Source organism: Triticum urartu, unplaced genomic scaffold (genome assembly GCF_003073215.2).
Source record: "Triticum urartu cultivar G1812 unplaced genomic scaffold, Tu2.1 TuUngrouped_contig_8050, whole genome shotgun sequence".
NCBI lineage: Eukaryota > Viridiplantae > Streptophyta > Magnoliopsida > Poales > Poaceae > Triticum > Triticum urartu.
In genome coordinates this window covers 2,307-8,089 of record NW_024118958.1, presented here as the reverse complement: position 1 = coordinate 8,089, position 5,783 = coordinate 2,307, and the positions used below count along the sequence as shown (strand labels likewise).

At 42.7% G+C, this 5,783-nt stretch overlaps 1 pseudogene; it reads right to left on the bottom strand.

Annotated features, from left to right (window-relative positions):
- Positions 1-2,156: 2,156 nt before the first annotated feature.
- On the bottom strand, positions 2,157-3,769 carry LOC125531768 (annotated as a pseudogene).
- Between the last annotated feature and the right edge of the window lie 2,014 nt (positions 3,770-5,783).

Below are 5,783 nucleotides of genomic sequence, written 5' to 3'. Positions count from 1 at the left end.
GACCCGGTGCTAGAAGCTCCTACGCCAGGTGGGGCCTGGGCAAGGATTATACGAGGCAAGCCTTACCCCTGCACACTGCAATGCAGAGAGGCCGCCTCCAAACTTGTTTTACACAATGGGTACAAATATTGTCAGAGCGCTAAACTTGGTTTCTCCACTCATGCTGCAGAAATGCCAGCTTTTTCCGTTAAATTTACAAACGTAATAAAATACAAGAGAATTTACATGTGTATCCTTTTCAGAATGTTTTGATATCAGGGATTGGGATTGCTATTCTTTTCAACCAGCATGTTAAGTAATGGCCAACAAAGTAAAAAAGGAACAAATGTACAATAAACAATCATGTTATTGCATGACTGGAATATGATGAATTCTAGCACGTGATATTTATAATCTTTAATACAACAAAAACTCAATTACTATGTTTGCAAATTGCGAAGACCCATCAAAATAGAGACCATCCTGTACCTAGATAGTGGTAGCACTACACATAATATTATACAAAGATCATAGTTTTTAAGTTATTATTTTCAGCGTTTTTTCCAGAACACCAATGCACAGGCACTGTCTGTTATATCTAAGCAACGGCGCACAACATCCATATGAAACAGCATAATATACACCCCAAATGGATCGATGTCATATTAATGCTGAGTAAATAATTACATACTATCTCAACAATCAAGCTTGCGCAACGAACTGCAAAACTGGCAAGAACAATAGGGCTATAGATTCTGCAACTAGCAGCATTGCAATGCGCCTAGGAGATTGCGGCTAAAAATAATAAGAATTCCTCAAATGGAAGTCAAAGAAGATTCCTCGGGACTTAACAAAATGGAAGTCAAAGAATATTACGAATGATCTATAGTTATGGAAGAGAATCTGCAACTCAGAAAAGTAATCTAGCAATAATATCGAAGTACACAGCTAGGATGCCAACGAACATATATTACCAGACCCAAAGAATATACAACTATTAAGTTGTGTTATCAAAGTAATGTTGGTCACAAGTCCTAGACTTGTAATCATAAAGTAGATAAGCAACAAGAAGTAAGAATGACAGATAGGAGTAAAATGGTCCCCAGGTCCCAGGAGCATGTGCTCCTTCAGTGGACGGTAAATAAATAATTCTGAGTGTCTAAAATTCAGGTAAAATTACACATGCAAATGTTTGAACCATTCAGATTCCAGTAGGTTTTCTTGGAAAAACAAACACTTTTTTGCGCCTGAGCAAAAGAAACAAATCTGGGCTCTAAAATGTAATCTTTAGAGGCACAAAACTTGTACAGAAAAAAAGGAGACCCAGTGCTAGAAGCTCCTACGCCAGGTGGGGCCTGGGGAAGGATTATACGAGGCAAGCCTTACCCCTGCACACTGCAATGCAGAGAGGCCGCCTCCAAACTTGTTTTACACAATGGGTACAAATATTGTCAGAGCGCTAAACTTGGTTTCTCCACTCATGCTGCAGAAATGCCAGCTTTTTCCGTTAAATTTACAAACGTAATAAAATACAAGAGAATTTACATGTGTATCCTTTTCAGAATGTTTTGATATCAGGGATTGGGATTGCTGTTCTTTTCAACCAGCATTTTAAGTAATGGCCAACAAAGTAAAAAAGGAACAAATGTACAATAAACAATCATGTTATTGCATGACTGCAATATGATGAATTCTAGCGCGTGATATTTATAATCTTTAATACAACAAAAACTCAATTACTATGTTTGCAAACTGCGAAGACCCATCAGAATAGAGACCATCCTGTACCTAGATAGTGGTAGCACTACACATAATATTATACAAAGATCATAGTTTTTAAGTTATTATTTTCAGCGTTTTTTCCAGAACACCAATGCACAGGCACTGTCTGTTATATCTAAGCAACGGCGCACAACATCCATATGAAACAGCATAATATACACCCCAAATGGATCGACCTTACAGTTTTCCAATTAAAGCTATAATCCACATTGATCATTACTACTGAATCAGCACAAAAAGCACCAGCAGCAGCAACAATGATGATAATAATAATACTAGGAGCACTGTGCACTACAGCAGATCAATCGTTGACAAAGATCAGAACAAAGTTTCAGGGCAATGATCACTTCACCATGCTAAGCATATACTATTAAATTACTAAAGAGTGCAATTTGCTATTTCACCTTGTGATTTTCAGCAGCTAGGGTCTCCTTGAGTGATGGTGCCTCTGGTGAGTCGGTCATGCTCATCTGTGCCTGCAGACCTTCAGCTCCATGGTTCCCAGCAACTGCAGGTGCTGTGTAGTAGTCTGATGCCATGATCCTGTCTAACTTGGACCTCACCGCAGCATCTACAGCAAAAGGCCACAAATTTCAATCAGCAATCACCTCAAATCAAACCAAATTACAAACCTATATCAACCCTCACATGTAACAGAGGAGCCAGGGTGGATCGGCGCATCAGCACGGGTTAGCCATAGGCAGGCATGATGGGCACAGTCCTGGAGTGCGTCATGGTGGGAGACACCATCTGCGGAAGAAGGGCGAGCCGCGGCAAGGGCCGCCACAACAGACACTGCGTCAAGGTCGTTCTCCACGAGCAGGTCCACGGTATCATCCCATACGTAGCCGTGGGTGATGCAGCTGCTCCGTTCGTTCTTGCACGCAACCATGGTGGTGATGAACTCGTTCGGTGACTTGACATAAAAAAGGGAGCCGAAGTAGATGAGCGCGAGGAGGTCCTGGATGGACAAATCGGAGCCAAAGGATGAGGAACCGGCAGCAGGTGCAGGGACGGTGGAGAGCTCCTTGGTGAGAGCAGTGGAGAGTGGTACGCGGAGGCGCTCAAGCTTGTCAATGAGCGCGGCGATGACGGGCTTGGAGTGCATGAGCTCCTTCTGCTCCTGGTTAAGCATCTTGCCGGCAGCGACGGACTCCTGCGATGCGTTTCTGCTTCTCCCGCAGCACACGGAGACGCTTCGACACCACCGAGAGCACCGGCCCTTCCTTGATTTCAAATATTGTCCCTTTGGTTTCAAATTCTTTAACCAACTCTGCAAAAAAATGCAAAGCATAATGTAAGGCAACAGTAATGTTTTCATCAACAAAAAAGCAACTAATTACATGTGTTATCAGACTACCATATTAACTAGTGCTTTTCCGGTTATTACAATTTTTTGTTAACTCGTTTATTAGGGACGAGTACCTGAAGTCGTGCCAAAAGAGCTAAAAAGAACACACGGTTCATATGTTGGTTCGAACCACGCAGTCTTTTGAGGAGCACACTGCGCACCAGACTCGAGCTTCAAACTTTTGGTGTCCACAGTAAGTACATATGCTGTCGGATGGCACATGCTCTCCTTCGCCATAATGTAAATAACATTGTCATCAAGCAAGCTTAATGTAGGACCAGCACTAGTCAATTTCTTCCAAGTCAAATTGTTTTCCTCATCAAACATCCCAGGCAACAAATTCGGCAAACTTGAGTCGGTGAAAGATATCTCAGACGTATCAATCGTCAAGCCATCACACCAAACATCTGAATAAATTGATCTAGTCCATGTTTTAGCCATCCAGCCATAATCCTTTGCTCGCTTCATGTTGAAGAAAGCATCTTGCACATGAAAATCTAACTCAACACACTTGATCAAATCATTGAATATCGTCACATGACGGTGTGGTCTTGGAGTGAGATTCTCAAACATCAAATGGAACTCAGACGTATCACACGGTTCCGGAACTGGCAACGGAACAAAACGGATGGTAGGCTTTTTATCCAAAACATTGCATAAGAGAATTCCCCACCAAAGATCAATCCAACCTATGATACCCTTTTCTGCATATGCCACGCTCATGGTATTAAGAAGCAATAGCTTATCCCTGGCATTCCTTGTCTCATTATCCTCAGCGATACAAGCGACATGAGAGTGCCAATCATTCGTGTCAGATCGATATATGTGGAGTGTGTAATGTTTGCGAGACTCAAGACTGAAATATTCAACATGTGGGAAAATGACAGCAAAGTCTTCACTGTTATCACTAACAGGCAAGATGGCAGCCATGTTTGGCGAAAAAGAAGACGGTTATGGCCTTGCAAGAAGAAGAAGAAGAAGAGAGGCGAAATCGGGCCCTGCTTTGTAAACAAAATAGTCAATGAACCGCAAGTAACGGTTGACACTGTCCGAGAAGGTGATAGCCAGCAGTACAAAGCCTCCAGTTACACCAAGTATACGAGGCGGTGCTGCCAAGCGATCCCCGGTCTGATCAACGCAGCTGACCAGGGACAGTGAGATGGCTGGAGGGTCAACTGCTTCAAAAGAAACCTCCAAGTGAACCCCTTTGCTATTCTTGGATTTTGCGGTAGTGGAATTTTTCAACTCGCCCACTAAACATTTTTTATCCAAGAGGATTTGGGGGTGGTGGCCACACGGAGAAGGATGGTCTTGCATTGCCATGACGGAAGTGAAAGGGTGCCGATGAAGATATGGATCGTGGAAGGCGGCGAATGGCCTAGCCCTGGGAATTGACGGGAAAGAAGCTCGGGGGTCGATGTCAGGGAATCAGGGTAGATGAGCTCGGACTATGGCTCGCGGCAGCGGCGACGGTGGAGCCGAACCCTAGCGAGGCGGCGGCACGAGGGAGACAGATTGAGCGAGGGGAAGAACCAAAGGAGCGAGACAGATCTTTTTGACAGATCGGTCGTAACAGATCCCTTTAGTTGTATTCCGACCTTGGCCTATCAGTTGATAGTCAAGAGTAGGTGTGCATTCGTGTTTATCGGTGCCTTTTATTCTTGTGGTCCGTCAAGCCATTCTATTTCATAATGACTAGGAGAAGCAAACTCCAGTACCTCATCCATATCTAGGATTGGGTCAAAGTAGTTGTATTTCGCATATCAAAATGCCAATCCAGCTTTTGATTCTATTCTATCCTGAAGTATTACCGTATTATGTCAAGAACCTTGGAGTATTGCCCTCTTGATGCTAGGAATGTCATGATAATTGCACCAACTCTTATAAATTCTTGTTACAGTGATACTTCTCGCCATCATTATTCATTCCTCGGGGTCATGTTGTCGCAACCAGAATGCTGACAAGTGAATCGTGATGTGTGACATCAATACTCCTAGAAACTCCGTTGCTTGATAGTTAATGGACAATAATTTCATTATTAGCATGATGGTTATTGAATCATCATTCTAAGATTGATCGTGCTACCTAGTCCATTTTTCCTGGTGCACTCCTCGATCAATGAGATAGGATTGTGTCAATTCCTCACTCTTTTTTGATCATATCATCTTGCCCTAAAAAGCAAGGTTGATCTCGAGCTTAGTAACATATCGGTGGTTCATGATTTTCCAAATATCTTCTTGGAAGTATTACCTGGTTGTCACCTGACCGCTATGTTGAGTTCGTGATCAAGTTGATTTTCTTATAAATCACTCCTTCTCCAGGAATCTGTGTTGGATATCCCTGAGCTAGTTGGTTGAGCTAGACAACAACTTGGAGAGTTGGAAGATAAAAGCTTGTCTGACTTAGCTCATCACTAAGGGATATCCTTGTGTGTGTGTGTGTGTGTTGAAGAAAGATGATATCTTCATCGACTATTCCCCGTGATCAGTTGTTGAACCTATTGTCTTGTCCAAACCTTGATTTGGGTGTGGACTATCATCAAATCAAGTTAGAACCAACGATATTCGTAATGTTGTCTTACTCATAGTTGATTCCTCGAGCATGCACCATTACATCTTTTGGTCTGACCAATACTATCACATTGTTCACATAATGGTGGAAGTCCAGTGAT